Source organism: Ptiloglossa arizonensis, chromosome 7 (genome assembly GCF_051014685.1).
Source record: "Ptiloglossa arizonensis isolate GNS036 chromosome 7, iyPtiAriz1_principal, whole genome shotgun sequence".
Lineage (NCBI taxonomy): Eukaryota > Metazoa > Arthropoda > Insecta > Hymenoptera > Colletidae > Ptiloglossa > Ptiloglossa arizonensis.
This window is the reverse complement of record NC_135054.1, coordinates 6,161,497-6,179,582: the sequence shown is the minus strand read 5'-3', so window position 1 is coordinate 6,179,582 and position 18,086 is coordinate 6,161,497. Positions and strand designations below refer to the sequence as shown.

Sequence of the window (18,086 nt, the reverse complement as noted above, 5' to 3'; positions counted from 1 at the left end):
TCATTGTTCTTTCGTCCTCGATCCACCATTGAAATGGGTCTCGTATATTTCAATACACCCTGTATATTTCACGGGATCCGAAAGAACGGACACGCGAGCCAGAAAGACTCGAGTAGCAAGGGTTGGTTGACTTTCCATGCGGAGCTTGTGCCAAACTAGGAGAAAGATCAGTTTTCAACCACCAGGAAGAAAACAGCCAGTGGATATATAAAAAAAAAAGAGGGAACAGGGTTGGGTGGTGAAACAGAAAATATGGTGGGGGCGGGGAATACGGGGAAGAAGACGTAAAAAGGTAAAGAGAAAACTCGCTCGAAAGAAGGGAAGGAAAAAGGTAAAACAAACAAAAATGAGGAAAAAGTAGAGAAGAAAGTAAACGTGGCGTGGAGGACGTGGCTAAGGAAGAGGAAAACAAAAGCTAAGGGGAGGGTAAGGAGAAAAAAATATATATATATATATATATATATATATATATATATATATATATATAAGAGCGGGAGTCTGAGAAACAACTATGAGCGAAGAAGAGGAAAGAGGATGAGTGATGAGCGATGAAGCCACCTCGAGTTTCGGGGTATCGCAAAGAGCGAATTTCTACTGCCATTCCTGTCACTTCCGGACGCAGAAACTCTGCCCAGAGTTCTCTCTTTAAGCGGGCAGCAGATGTTCTCTACGACATTCGTGCACACCAGAACTTCTCTTCGAGGAGGGAAATGTGCTTAACTAGCCGTCACCACCCGATGCTGTTCGCCATTTCGGTTCTCTCGATTTCCCTCTGACCCTAAACAAATGCTACATCTTCAAACGTAGCCAGTTTGGAAACGACCGTAACTAAATCTTCCCGACCAGCACCCTTACATTTTAATATTCACGTCTTATTCGCGAAATGCTAAGTACGTAACTATCGCTGCTAATAACGTGATCGATCCAATGGCACAGCAATGGGTAAATAACCACACGTGTCGATTCACAAGCATTGTATCATGGTATCAGACTGCTATCGAAATAACTTGTCACCGATACTAGTAACACGTGCTTGTTGATATTTTTCTGTAGTATCGACGCAATCGAAATATCAAGCACCATTGAGATTTCAACGAAACAACCATACAGTTGGTGTGCAATCAGAATATTCGAAAAGCTTGAAACAAATCTTTCTCCATCGATACAGAATCATACGAATATTTCGAATTATTTTTGACGTTACGTATTCGTGAAAATTTTCATGTTTCAAAACCAATCCCTTAATTTTGTGTAAATTATTGGTCGCGATTAAAGCTGATACCTTTATTGATGAAAAACGAAGACAAATTTTCTTAAATAGGTACTATACTATAAAATTAAAGACGAAATACAGGTAGAAATATATATCCATAGTATAAGATGATATAAAATAATAATAATAAGATATAAAATTCGTCGAATATTAACTTTAGAAAATTATTATACGATGTTCGAATTAATTGTCGTATATACGTAATTGAGCATGTCTCGGTTAGGTTTGTACACAATTTATGATTTTTAGTTTGTATCTATTTTATTCCAAAAAATGTTCAATATTAGGTACAACTGACTTGTAAACTTTTTTCGAATGCGATAAACTAATAACTGTTAAGAAACGTTCGATTATACACGTACCATCATTACTCCAGAACATACAGAAGGTGTAAAACATTCGTTCGTTCATCGTATTCGAGAATACAATGATTGACGATAATTATTCCGAAATGAAATAGGTACATATGTACAATACTAGCAGCGAAACGTGATTTTTCTTGTTCAAAGTCGTGTGAAAGTTATCACGAGGAGCTGTTATTTTGGAATGCGGTGAACTCGAAGCTTTAGTTGACCCGTCACTAAGAACTGTAACATAACTTGACTACAAGTGGATTACAGGGTTGAATATTCCCTGTGCTTAGTCTCTGGTCACCTGATCCGGTCGATGAGGTCGGTTCATCGTTGTACCAGTGGTTGATCCATATCGCGGAATAAAGCTTTAGCTTACTAAGTGAAATGCAGTTAATCAACTTGGGTACTGTCCACATAGAGACAGTGGACGTATAGAAAGGGTTGCACCGACCAGCGTGAATACACGGAGCTTGTAACCCGGTATCGCGCTAGAAGTTCGTGCTACAAGTGCGGATGTGCTGATTAGGTGTATTCAAATCCCGATATTCAAAGAGAGATTGTACACCCAATTCTAGACAAAAGCCTCGCTAAAGCTGAGATACGTTCACTTGCAACAGAAGATCGATGTATTCTACGCGATTGAATCTTTTTTTTTAACCTCTTTGAGAGCTCTGGCACTTACGCGTACGTCTAGTTTTTATGATACTTTAAATATTGCAACATGAAAATAATCAGTAAAATTGTGAATAGATAATCAAGATTAAATTCCCAAATAATATCTGTATTATTGCAGCGCCACAAGGTTTATAGATATTATAGATCAATATCGTTTCAAACTTTTGCTCGTTCGTTCAAAGAAAATAATCTGTACTTGAGAAAATTAATGAAAGTGTAACGCTTCAATTAACATATCGACGATCTTATTATTGAAGTTATATTGAATCAATTATCGAAGTCTCGTAAATAATAATCGTGAAATGAAACGCGACTTACACTTTAAATATCTGATACTTTAATATGATACTTTAAATATCATAGTATCAGCTCTGCACCAGAATATAGTAATTGCAGATTCGATAGTCTTTACATCAATCGACAGTCAAAATATGGAGGTACTTTTCGATTAGTCTGTTTTTCCTTTCAATATTTTCCGTCCTGTTTCTTTATCTTCGCATTCCCTTTTCCTGATTTTTCATGACATGCACCTTACATGACTTCCATGACTCCTTTCTACAGTTTCTACAGTTTCTACAGTTTCTACAGTTTCTACAGTTTCTACAATTTCTACAGTTTCTACAGTTTCTACAGTTTCTACAATTTCTACAGTTTCTACAGTTTCTACAGGCAATCTGAACTGTACCGATCATTCCCAATTTTCTTCTTAGTAGCCACGACTCCTCCGCTCAATTAAAACCATCGACAGTTTAGTTCACGAGCAAAGATACAAAATTTAGCGAGATCCTCTACCCTCGCGTTTATCCATTCACAAGTTTTACTTGAATTTATGGCAGCACGTCCCATACTCGCCACTAGAGGGAAACTCGATCGCTGACCGTTTCCCGCAAGTTCCAGCACCATCTCCGTTCTACAGATATACGATCCGTGACCGACTACTTAATGTCCTGACGTATAAGGCAGGGCTTGCATCGATAATTATGTTTCTTATATTTTTGAAGAAACATAATTTTTTGTTTATTATTACTTTTTGTTCACTCATACGAATGTATAATACAATAAGTTTCCGACTCGATAAACCAGGATGCCTTACCGATGAGTCCACTAGCAGACCCGGAATGAAACACTCTACCTTCCTTTTTTCCTATTTTCACTCACTCATTTTTCCTCAATCGAAACTTGTATTTTTATTCAAATCCTCGTCGAGATCCTCGACCCCTGTTTCGTAGCAATTTGAAACAAAAACGATGCATTTAAAGGAAGAGATTATAATTTTTCTAACAAACGTGATCGGTAGATGCAAGACGAAGATGAAACTATGCTATTGATCGGGATTTTTTAAGTTTAACAATGGAACCGGTAAAAGTGATGGAGCATTTATGACTTCCAGGCTTGCAAAATGACGCAACGGAAGCCTGAACCAAATCTATTGTTCGAGATTCTCTCAAAGGAGACCGGATGTCGCTACGAAGGGCCGAAAGTTTGACCTACAAGTTGGGAGGCATTTGTCAGAGTGTTCCTGTGCAAATTCCGAATCGAATTAATCTTCGACAATCTATAAACAAAATTTCGAAAGCACTAATAACCATTCATTAATTTAATGAATTTATTATCCCGTTACACCACCAATATTTGTTATGTATTTATAACTGTTGAAAGACATTGTTGCGTCGTACTTTAATTTTATTACGCCAGTGGACATGGGTAATTCCCTTTTAAACTAATCGATACTAAAAATCTCACGAATAAAATTTACTTATATATTTTCTGTGAACTATTATTTCTTTTTCCTGTATTTGTAAATAACAACGGTATAAGTAACAAAGTTAAACTGTGATAAATTGCATTTATTCTATTTTACGAAAATTCCTTCATTCCATTAATTGCGGAATTCTTCAGGACGTTCCCAAAATGTTGCAAGCTTATAAATATATATGTATATGTCTAATTATGAGTGTTTAGACCGATTGAACCACATTTTGATTCATTTGTTATGCCTGCGACTTTACAGACGTAACTTTAAGGAGATATGGATCAACTTTTAATCGAGTAATATTATACATATAAGTACATATTCAATAGGAAGTTCACCGAATTGCAAATTATGAGTGAAAAAAAAAGTAATAATAAACAAAAAATTATCTTTCTTCAAAAATATAAGAAACATAATTATTGATACAAGTCATAAGCATAAAAACGTAAATTAATATTAATGCAACAATTAATAATATTGGGTTGTTCGGAAAATCCATTTCGTTTTTTCTTGGTGAAAATGAAACACGATTTTTTTAGAGTGTATAAACATTTTACTAAATTATATATTCTCCATTTTGGAAAACGAAATGACTTTCCGAACAACCCAATACATCTATCGAAACGAAACAGAACTTTTATCATGGAGATAAAAATGCGATCCTATAAATTCTACGTACAACTCCAACTGTAACAGAAATTTTAAAAATTGCTGGCCATTCTACTGTTCCTACAGCTTCACATGAAAAATGACTTCTCTACAGCGAGACATTCTCGTACACTGTTACAACATGCAGTTACAAGATTCTTTTCCACGACACCTACCTAAAAAGAATTTCACTCTCAGGTGGGAGATATGTAATTTTAACTAAGTGTTGTCACTCTACGTTAAAACTTCTTCTAATTCAAGATTACGAATTAATTTAAATTAATAACCACTCTCTATCTGTTACCCCAAAACCCTAGTTAAGAGATCTTAAATAGTTGGCTAAAAAAACCATTTTATTCGAGATCGTTAAGAGACGACAAATAACCTCATCGCGGTGTTTAAATAATTATTAAATGCGTTCAGAAAATCGTAAACAATCATTTATGATTCGCTCTCGCTACGACAGCAACGTGTATCTCGATATTTCTTCATCCTTTTCTTCTATTTGTCGAATGACAAAAAAAACTCAGATTACTATGAATTATAACTGCGAAACGAATTTATGTGTCATCCATCTCGTATAAAGGAGGAAATTTTGTTTTTTATTTCGTAATTTGTATCTTATTCTTATTGCTATTTATCGTGCATAATAAAATTATAAGCACTATTTCACAACTGCAATATTATTTCTTAACACAATTTTATTTATTTCTTAATTTATTTATCTATGTATAAGCCTTGTTCCTAGTTTAATCGTTTCATTTATTTTAAAAGTATATTAAATTGTTTATCGTATCCAAAGCAACTATTTTATTCTAAACAGTGAAAATGACTATAAATTAGATGACTTAAACGGTTTGAGACACAAGAAAAACATTGTAATTCTATGCTGCTAATTATGTTGAAACATATACGTAATTTATTAGTCAAAATGTACAGGACCTAAAAGTTATTGAAATAATTATTTCTTCGACGTATATAGGCATATTTTACGCAATATTTCTATATGCAATGTATCTATCATTTTTCAAAATAATAATTACAGAAATCATGGTCTTCCAAGTATACTTTCGTTCGTTGACAAATGATACAATGGTACTCAAATCGTTAACACTTTTGGCCTATTTTTCAGGTCATCTTTAGAGGAAAAAAACACATTACCTTCAACGAAAAAAGTGTACGACACAATAATAATATCAGTTGAAACAATTATAAAAATTCTAATTTAGAAATTTCATAACATTCGAACGATATTCAAAATTAAACAAGCACCGTGGTCGTTTATATTTCTATTATTTTTTCATATCTATTAACCGCCTGAAGCGTAGAATAATCATTGTCAGAGACGCGAGGATTCTCTTACTCGCATCTTCCTAATCGCTACTGTTCAATTAATATACCTGCTCGATCAAGTACGAAAGTTTGAAACTGTAGTATCGGATTTTCCTAGAAGGCACGAGTATCCTTTACAGGGGGTCTTGGGCGACGACCAAGCGTGAGAATGCATGGGGATGAAAGGAAATACATGTGGTTCGAAGAAAGTGAAGAGTGTTTGGGAAAGACGAACGATTAGGATGGCCGAACGTGACCGAATGTCTCAAGTGAGAGAGACTGGGGATTGGAATGAAAGAGAATGAATGGGAATGACTATATAGAGCGCGAGTAACACAGTATGAGAGAGTATGACAAAGTATGACGACGAGAGTATGTTCGAAGAGTGTGTCGCGGACAGTATGACTGAAAAGACGATAAGACGGGACAATTAAAAGACGTACCAAGCGAAACTAACCACCGACACTACGTCTAACACTATTATCACTGTAATTTATAATAAACATATACATATATCCATAAACCACGCACGAGTACGATAGTTATTTGGGGGCTCGTACGGGGATCAATCACTGAAAGATCTCTTCTCAAGTGATTTGAAGAGAGAAAAAACAACGAAACTGAACGATAAATATTGCTCGTCGCGAACCATTTCGAACAATACGAACGTCGCAACGAAAATGGTTCCTCACGACAGACGCATACCTCGCGTTAAAAAAGTTTATACACATTAAACGTATCCGAGCGTAGAAAATACGACGGGAAACACTATTCACCACATTACATAGCACTTGCGTTGTCGACTCTCGTATTCTAAGATCGTAAACAAATGCTCTCCACGGGCAACCCTTCTTCAAGCTTAATCAAGTTTCCTCGTAACTAGAGGTTACGGGCGTACACACACTTCGAACGCACGGAATTGAGTGCAGCTTTGCGAAAACCGTTCTTTTTTTACGAAAACACTTTCCATACATCTAACGTGCGAATGGCGCGCATAAACATGTCGCGAGCCGTAAGTTAAGTGCCCGCTTCGTCGTGGATGAAAGGTGGCCAGGAGCACACGTTCGTCATAAAAGTTTCACAATTTTACAAATTACATTCCCATTCATACGTACTTCTCGCTTGGCGCTTTATGAAGCGTGTGTAGCAATAGCGGGCGATATCGTGCATGAAAAAACCGCGTTCATGAATACTCGCTTCTTCTTCTCGCGCAGCACGCGTCTGAGGGAGGAACGTCAACAAATTGACAGAAGCTTGGCTCGTGTTCCAGTATTTTACAAATACTTCTATTTATATTCGTACGTTTCTTCATTTTTACTTTGTTTCCTCGCGTTGTATTTATATTTTTCGTATTTCAGTTTTATAGATGTATTATATATTTACCGACGAGAACTCGAACTTTTAGAATCGAAAGGTTTCAAATGTACTGTTCAAACGTTGCTTCTGTCCGATTAATTTATCACGTTTCTTGGAATTTTCAACCAACAATTAACTGGTAGGGACGGGGAGTACACACATTCACATTCTGTATCCTCGAAGTATGAAAGAATTCCTAATAAACGTCGATTCGCGGATCTTCCGTTTTCAAAATCCTCTCACTTTTAAATTATTGCTTTCTCCGTAGTAATTGAAATACTTTGTCACTTTCTAGTTGCGCTGCACTCGTTGTTTATCCGATTCTGAAATTTTTGAAAAGTATGTGTCGAGACCAGGTCACTCGGACTTATTGATACAATTGTAAAGAACGTAATAAAGAAAAATAATTGATCTTAAAAAGAAAGAGAAAATTTGTTCGAAAGATTAATGAAAAAGAAGAAAAACGTGAAAACGTAAAATGAGTATTTCGTTAAGACGAAAATTACTTAGAATATCCAAGTTGAAATTTGAAAAATGAAAAATCACCACGGTCAACTTTAATTAACATCGAAGTTACGATAATAAAATATTAAAAAATGAAGAATATTTACAGGAGAATGAAACTATCTTTAATGTTTCACTTAAATTTCCCTTGGTCTGGGAACATAAAAAAAGGTAGGTGACATAATTTACAGAAATTTCGCCACCTGCAGACAGAGTCTATTCGAACTTGAAAACGTAAACACCTCACACTCGCTCTTTAGTTTAAAATAAAGTTATTGTTTCGTAGTACATCGCGTGCAAAGATCTGTTTTACTCGTCACGTTCAACAACTCGTGCAAAGTTAGTTCGACTTGTGAGGCACGCAGTGAAAATTTCTAAAGCAATTTGACAACTCAAATATTACGCGATGCTAACCGTTCCTACGGTTTCCCCTAACTTGCTAAACGTACAGCCTACTATGACCGAAATGGCTTTATCTCGAAAACTAAAGATTCATCAGAATTTTCTCCTCAATTACGATATATATATAAAATGAAATTGAAGAGTCTGTGACACACTCGTTCTATATTTTCTTTTGCACTTGTATAATACATTACCGTGCACGGAAACAGTATTGTAATATTGACAAATAATATAAAATTTACGAAAATTTACGAAAACGTTTAATTTGTCTACGCCAGATTTTGATACGATGTAAACAATTTGAAAATTGTTGTCCCATCCATTTTCTACAATCACTCGACACTTAATTTTAAATATAAAACGTTAAAATATCAAAATTAATACAAATATACGTGAATGTAATATACACATGTTTGTGCCAATATATCAATTAACACGTATACTACAATATTTCTTCTTAAATCACGTTGAACCCCTTGATGAGTTTCCAAATTAAAGAAAATTAGACAAATGTAAAATCTTCCTCAAAAGAAAAGCACAATTGTCGACAATCATAGAATAATGATCAAAATGTGTATAATATTTAAACCGGAGAGAATATATTAAACAATGCGTTCATAAATTCGCATTAGCCATTAAAACAAAATATTCTATTGTTAATTAATAAATAACTTGGCGTAACGCTTAAATTCGTACAATAACGTTGACTCGAATTTTTATTTAACGTGCTAAAACTGTTCCGGCGCAAAAGTGAACTCATGCACGAATTAAACAACGAATTTATACAGTTGGCAGTACTAATAAATTTGATCAGTTTTCGTGCAAGGTAAGAGCACCGTTGTCATTGTGTTAAAAAAAAACATTTAATGTTGCAAACGGTGCACGCTTTCAGTCAATGCAGTATGTACACTAGCTTTAATCTCGGTTTAAGCCACGATGGGAACTTCCAGAGCTAAGTGATAATGCCTGAGACCGAAGAATTAAAGCTTTGCAACCACAATACAGAGAAACCTGTTCACCGACACGCGTGCATGAGATCGCAGTGGTGTCCTAATACTCTGATAGAACATTTTTAGCCTACTTACGACTTATTAAATACTACACTACTTACGACTATTTAAATACAAACTTTTTACTCACATTACAATGTCTCATACAGAGAAAATTCAACACAAGCGAAACTTTCTGACCACGAGAAAGTTATATTCGGTGTTTCCTCGAACTTGAACACCTAGAATACCTCCATCATTTGCGGTGACACGAAAAATGTCAAAGATGAATATTGTTCGTTTCGAACGAGCAAATATTTTCATCGTCAAACTATTTCTTCAAGATTATATTTTTACGAAATTTTAGAGTTACTTTAACAATGAAAAAAAAAGTCAAGTTTATTCGAGGCGAAAGAACTGTGCACAATTTACACGTTTTAGGGCAAATATGCAACTACTTGATTTATTCGTACATCTATTTTACGTTTAAAATTATTACCGTTAATTTCTGGCTGATATCTTGTACAGATAATTCACGTGCACATGTCATAATCACTTATTTATCTAATTCGATAATATATTCAAATGTATGGAATACCTTTATAAATAAAATAGGTACACATATTTACACCGAAACTCGTAATTTGTGTACAGTCCATTTTTCCTTTAAAATGTGAATTTTACCGTTCAAAGGTTATTCGAATGTTAATAGATTCTTTGCGATTAAATTTGTGCTTTTATATGCTTCGTTGGTGTGTTAAAAAATATATATCGCCTCATTTTCAGAAAATATTTTTAATCTTAAAACCTCGTAAAAATATAACTTCGTACAACATTTTTTGATCATCGGAATATTTGCTCCTCTGAGACGGATAATCTTCTGCTTTGACTCTTTTCCGCATTATTAGATGTTGCATTTAAATGCTCGGGTCAGAGGGAACATTTGGTACAGGTATACGTTCATCTGGCAATTATAGAAAAGCAACAGAACACGATTCATAGAAAAATTATAATAAAGCCCTTTGATAAGAGAATGTACTACTCTGAATACCAAAATACTTTGTACCCGTAGCACCGCTTCGAGATAAGTCAAACTTACTAACAGGCCATTGCACGAAACGATGAATATGTTACGAAAAAAAGGATTCTGGTTTCTCTTCGTCTAATCCTTAATTTCCTCCCCGTAAAATGTGCATTCAAAAGCTATACCCCAGAGATTCGCAAAGTTTCCACTTCAATGAAATTACTTTAATTTATTCATGGTTTATAAATATTCAGAACTCCCAAACGTACCAAAGTATCCCTAATTACCTGGCACCAAATCTGGAAAATTCGTGTTCCTTAGTCCCCTTGGATATTTTTCAACAGCATTAAATTCGTTGCAAATCGAGCGAAACGAAAGAAAAGGAATTAACTCCTAATTATCTTTCAAAGAAAAGAGATTAAGAATCGAATTAAAAATCCTGTCAATATGAAGTCGAAGTTACGCGTACTTAAATTTTATATTTATTATCGAAAAAGTCTGATGTTTCCGTTCTGAGTCTAATGATGAAGCGTTTTCCAAAATGGTGCGACTTCTAGGTGGAATAATCTGTAGAAAGATGTAGATAACATAAACATTTGTTTCTACTAATGAATTGATCAACAGAGTTACAAATTGTATCACTTTAGGGTAGAAATGTTTTCTAGGGTACCTTCTAAAAAGTTTGGAAACCACTGGTTCGAGTCTAAACTTTACGCTCCCATCAGAATGCATATGGTCTGTATGCATATGCATATAGTCTTCATCGACTGAATCAAGAATGCATATGAATATGATAAAAAATTGTTTTTAGAATAAAACTTATGTTGGTTCGGTTAATAGAGAAATGTTGAAAATTGAAAATTGAGGACAAAATTATAAATTGTTCTTGAACGTGATACAAATGAAACAAAATTCGAATTATCGTGTCATTTAGGTAACGGTAGAATAACGTCCAATGGTATAAATTAGGTGTGATTAATTGAGATATAACACAGAAAACGGAAAAGAAATATAAACTAACGATTTGGCCTAGCATTATATAAATAAAAGTCTTCGGTGATGTCAGATCGAACCATAAATTGTTAACATTTCTTTTCCATTGTTTGTCCAATCTGAACTAATCACACTTAATTTATACCAAAGAAATTGTCGATAATATCGATGTTACATAATCACAAACAACGGAGACACAGCTCAATGTTGATGATCACGCCATAAGGGAGATTTTTTATTTTATTTTGCATAATAGGGAATAACTTCAAAAATTAATTGTAGCTTTTTTTTTTATTGTATTAAATACATATTTTCGGCATTATTCTAATTATTTATAACGCTTGCTACATTTATATATATATGTTTATCTCGGTAGAGAAATTTATTACGTAGACGACCAACATTATGACAACAAAGGGAAAGTCAACCATTTGAACAATACCTGTAAATTTGATACAAAATCAAACGTAGATTAAAGAAAATACGTCGAAATAATAGTCATTACTGTAAAAGTGCCTAATAACTTATTTTCAATATGATTGCCCAACGAAATCAAATAGATTCAAAGTTATTTAGAAGAACCCACTGGACATGCAGCAAAACTTTTTGAATTCCTCATTGAACAATCCGTTTATAGTTTCTAATAAAAGTAGTGCAAAACATTCGCGAAAATCTACTATTAGTTTTGAAATATAAATATTACTGTTCGTTACAACTTGACGATTTAGCAGAGATTAAAATTTGATTGCGAATTAAATCAAATTAATACAATTTATAACGCAAAAGACACTTTTCACATTTATACTATATAGGAAATGAAGAAATTGATATCAAAGCTCAATTAAATGAATAATTTCCCAATAACTGTGTAACGGCAGCTTCATTTTCATTTTATTTTCATTCTATATTTGTCATTACGATTACACAGAAGTGATACGAACAGTCGCATATCCTCTTTCTAAAGGACTAATCGACTATTCAATAATATACAAGTATTATTTTCAAATTGTATAGTATATAGGCGTACTTACGTTCTATCGAATGTTAGAATGATAGAATTCTTATCGAATTTATTCAAATCTGTAATCAAGACTAAAAATGATTCTGCTAGAATTCTGCTAGCACTCAAAGTCATCTATATCGTTTAAATATTCATAGCGATAAAATACATACATTGAAACGTAATTCTTCTTCGTTTTATATATACGGATAATTGTTGAATAATGTATACGTTACACGATACAAGCGTATACAAGAAATATTAAACGCAGAATTACACCCCCAGAAAACAACCAACTGCAAATTAATCTACGTAATACGTTCATTTGGTCCAACATTCGACGGCTGAAAACATCCAACAATAGACTCGATCATAACCGATTCTTTGCTTCTCCGTCTTGGTTAAGAACACGCTCAATTTCTTTCATTGTTCATCGATGCAAAAATGAGACCGTTTCAGACCTAATTGAAATCGACTGTAATTTCTTAAGGCTGTCGTAATGCTCGCGGATGTTGACGGTAGTCATTAACGCGACGTTCTCCTGGTAATTGAACTTTCGCACCAATCGAATGTATCACCGAGGAATTGATAGGAGTCATCCAACCGGATGTCGCGGCGTATCATCGAGGGAAATGAACCGTAATCGAAAAAAGAAACTCGACCGCCATTTCTGAGATCTCGCGGTCCACAGGAAACAAAGAAAATCACTCGTATCTACGACACGCTCCGTAGTCGGAGTGCCCTTTGCTGAATTTCCCCGGAGAAAATCACCTTACCCTCCAACTTCAATCCTGGTTCCTGTAGACAGGAATGAAATATCTATTTGCATACGAGTCCAGATCTTGCCGCAGTCTCCGAACTCCCGGTAAGGTAAATAACGATCTGAAATTCGCGCTACGCAATCGATGATAGAAACCACGTCCCGCAAAACTTTTCGTCCCGTGCTCGTATCGTACCGAACTATTTATAATAGAAACATTCTATCCAGTCGATGCTCGAATCGCTCGACAAGTTCGTGAAAACAGAGGAAAAACGAACAAGATCCCATCCCCGTTTCTCTTTTGCTTGTCCTGATCGACCCGAAAACGTAATTGGATAAGTTTTACACGGGAGGAGACGACTCATTACCTCTTTTTTTTTTATTATGTGCGTTCGACGATTGAAAAATCGAACGTCGATAGAATTCAATTAATTTTTCGACGAGCAGCGCTCGGTGTGTACAGCATCCCGTTTCGCGGAACGATTTTGATGGGAAATTAAGTTTCTTCGAGTAACTCGTTCAAACGCGATGGCTCCGAAAAGTATTCGCGCGCTATATTACAAGGGGATTCTTCTTAGCCGCAAGACCGATTTTAATGAAAAATTTCGTGCACGTGGTGTACAATAGCAGCATATGAAACACTTTTATCCAGAGGAAATTTCTTTAAGAATTAATTAACAGCCCTGACGGGATAAAGGCTGAAACCTCCGCTTTCCGTGTTTAGATTTATTCTATTTGCGCCGTTCGCGCTAAGGTAAGTGTGAAAACGTGAAAAGCGGAATTACCTAAATCCGCTGCGAGAATGGTCCCTCTGTCGTTCACGTGGTTTCGGAAATTCGGAAACAAAAGTGTGACGAAGAACGGAATGGATTCTGAGAACGCGTGTGGATTTCTAAACGCGTTTGCCAACTCGTGGTACGAGAGTGTGGAATATTTAAAAGTGCAAATGAACGATTAATCAGAGGTGAGTATAGAAAGTTGAGATCAGGGAGTGGTTGAGAAAGGATCGTAGAACTGAGAGCCACAGTGATCCAAAGATAAAGAATCGCCAAAGAGATGACTTACTTTTCTCTTAAATCTACACTTTATTATTATTTTCAAAGAATTCCTTTATTCTTCTACCTGTCTGTCGATCAAACGTTTATCCACGATATATATTTTAGAGAAAATATGAAAAGAAACTTTATCCCGGTACTCCCATAAATAGTCACACTACTCGCCAGAGGGAGAAATCGTCCAATTTCGGAACACTGTTCCAGAATATGCGTGCTAATGGCGCAATGGAAGGGAAGCCGCCATACTATCGGAAACCAAGAGCTTAGGGTGAGTTAGTAAGAAGCTTAAGGAACATACAAGCTCCCAATTGTCAGTCAGTTCTAATAAAGTTATAATCAGAAACTATCGCGCTTCGATGAGTTTAGTCATATTCAAGAGGCAATCGAGATCCATCGATATTTTGTCTTATACGATCAGGCTTACACGGTTCCATCGATCGAATCTTTGTTACCATTTCTTACCTAAAGCTATTGGCGCGCGTATCGCATTCCTTAAAAAGTAAACGATATTGTACGTAGGTGAACGAACTGACGCATCAGGTGTAAATGACAAGTGTTTGGAACATTGCAAAACTGATCGAACGATCGGCTATTCGATATTTGTGACTGTGCGATGCAATTTAACCATGTAGTGTATCACTGTTCGATCATGCTGCGCGATTGTTATCGAGACCCGTAAGTAAATTATTTGTCCAAGAGAGTCGCTTACAGTCGTTCGTAATGCAAAATCATCGATCTTCGATCGTTGGCATCGTAGTAATACAATTATAGCGGTTATTTATCAGCAAAGTATCGCGTCCCGCTATTTCAATATTGGCGCTAAAAACACACTGAAAGATATTCATTTATGTTACACTCTCCGTCCGTATTTCTTTTTCGAAACAATGTAGTAATTACGTTCATCGTGCCCGAGAGTAAATATTAAAACGCTTCCTATTGAATTAAGGAGATAAAAACAATGCTGCTTGAAGTTTATGCAACAACGCTATTCTGTACCAGTCGCAGGTAAACCGACGATATATTATATGGCGTATCTGTTCGACCTAATTATACATTGCTCTTAAAATGTTCGTACAACGGTCGCAATTACGTTCGCGCAACGTTCGCAAATCCCATAGAAGAATGAATTATGATGCTCGCTGTCCGCGAAATGCAAAGCTTCCCAATCAATGAGAACAACGCGTTCATTATCAAACAAAGGAAGCGAACCATAATTCCATGGATCTCTTTTGCATCGAGACGAGAAGGTGGAAAGATACATCGAACCGGATCCAAAAGCACAGACCTTGGGAAGTAGGATAGATCGGATCAGTGTTACACGTCAATACGCTATAAGAACTTGCTCTATTGTATTTCGAACTGTTATTGTATAACGTACAAATCCACGAGTTCAATTATTATACACAGCGTTCCGTAAACGCATCTTAACGTCGAGGTGATATAACAAGATAAACGTTTCGATTGATTCGGGGATATTATTGCTCGCGACACGTCGCAATTCGTTCCTTGACAACCAATTAAATTATGCTTCGGTTTAGCGGAGTATCCGTAACCAATAGGCGTAGTCAGCCGATACTGTTGGTTGTAAATCTCTCAGCTGTCAATCGCGCGGTAACGCACACTACATTTCGATCAGTCGATCGAATAACCTGCTTACACAGATGTCGAGCCCAGAGAATCAAGTTCAGAAGGGAGCTCCGAATCGATCGTTTGTAAAATCTGATTCGATCATTGATAAAATCTCATGCTTTTGGGAAAATTTTTAACTCGTATCGAGCTTTTCAACGAAGAACGGATGATCTTTAGAAAGACACTTGCGTTTATTCGCCGCAGGGAAGAAAAACGTTCGAGACAAGATGGTTAAAAATTGCGCGGCACCGATAAAAGAACAAACCCGATCCTAAGGCTCCATCGATACAAGCAAGACGAAAGGGAAAAATTAATAACGAGAAAAACAGCGATACACCAATTTAATCGTTCGTGTACGTGCCAGTATTAGCATTGATCTCGAATTTTCATCGTGCATCGTCCACCGTCGTCAAAGAGTTAATAAGTAAATAAAAGAATTGCTCGCAAGTTCCTACAGCTTTGTAAACTCCTCTCGTACAATGATACACCTTTAAAAAGTTCCATCGGCTTTCCAACTTTGGACGTTCACGGAAATATATGTTTGCGCGAAAACTTGCATTTTCTATTTTTAACGGAAATGAGTATAAGTCGCTAAAAATTGCTATAAACAACGTTGTTGAACGAAAGTTTACGCGACAAAACGTTACTTGCCAAATCCATGAAACCGTGCGACGATAATACTATTGTATAATACTCGTAGTAAATGGGCGATGTCTACAAAATTATTCTCTTAAATGTTATACAAATATTTTAACTCGGTCTTTTCATAATTCTGGTACAGTGAATCTTAAATAAAATGAAATCCTCTCGTAAAATTATCGGCACAATAAATCTTAATAATGTTGCGGACGAAAGTATACCATTGGAAACGAAAAACGAAACACGTCGTATACTGTTTGTGTATCGCGTTTTCATTCGTATTTTCGATTCGTCTTGACTCGTGAGCCATTTTTCCTGAACGCATCGCAAATAAAAATATCACTCCGAAGAAACCAATGGTCGATGGAAAATGTTCTATAGCAAATGTCCTCTAGGCAGAAAATAAGAACAAATATCTTAATAAGAGAGTTCGTATCACGAACGCATGACAAATTTATATCTGCTTTTCACCGAGTTATTTTACACGAATAGATTGTAACCGTAATATCTAGGAAGCATTATGATAAATTTAATACTCAAAAACGATAAGTCCGTACAAACGTACGTACGTGTGTTTGACTTAAGGTTGTTTTCAACTCATCGAGAACTTTGTATTTTAATATCGTGTAACTGTTTACATTCACAGAAGTAAATGTCTACAAACTTTCATCAGGATGCGAAATAGTGATTTCGAAGACCAGTTGCGAAGAAAAGCAAAGCCGGTATATGTTTATATATACTATATAAACATCTAATCGTTCAACGTCCTGAGTTTCCGCATTTATCCTTAAAGTGTCACCTAGATATCGAACTTAGGGAAATGCGATTTAAAATGGAACAGAAAAATAAAGATATGAAATAGCATTTAATTGTTTCTTTTATTTTTCGGAACCATATATGAAAATAATCAAAGTATCGATTCTCCCCGAAATACGTCGTTACATAATAGATCGGTTGTAGTAAAGTACTGTTTCTCTTTCACTAATTAAAACGTTACATTGTGTAAAGATCTACAATCTAGGCCCCACTAACTACTACCACGATGAGTATTTTACAAAAATAACGCAACGAGTATTGCGTGATAAATGTTTGAAATTAAATATTCGCGAGGACTCGCTGCAAAGGTTCTTACACCCTTTGACGAATCAACGATCCCAAACCTTCGAAAAGCGGTTACCAAGTTGTTGTCCTTAGAATGTGTCTTCTGAGGTGACAAACTACGCGTCACCGTAGACACATATGTATACATCTATCTGTTGAGCTTGTCTAATTCCATTTGTACCGTAGGTTTATCTAAGAACGTTGCTGCAACAATTAAGGCTACGTGTAATCAACCAGTTTGCTATGCTGAACCTTAATCAATGCACCAAAGTAAATAATTTAAATACAATTTCGCGCCAAATGGCACAGTAAGTAGATATTTAGTCGTCCGTATTGTTATTTGTGTAATGAAGTCAATTTGCGAGATTAGTTGTGAAATATTAACGAACAGAGTAAAGGATTGACGGTCGAAAAGCATTCTAATAACATCTGAGCTACTTTTAAACACGGTGGACGAAGTATATATAATATTACGATCTAAAGTTTGTCTAATAGAAACATCCACGTAGAAACGTGGAACCACGAATAATAAAACGTAAGAATCGTTTATCGCACGTACGTAATTAATGCAAACGATGTACTCGGTCAAGGTAGGCATCG

General features: G+C 35.6%; 1 protein-coding gene across 2 annotated transcripts in view; it reads right to left on the bottom strand.

Annotated features, from left to right (window-relative positions):
* Positions 1-18,086, bottom strand: part of Cad87a (cadherin 87A) — a 450,687-nt gene that overhangs the window by 366,182 nt on the left and 66,419 nt on the right. The gene's annotated exons all lie outside the window — the stretch shown is intronic.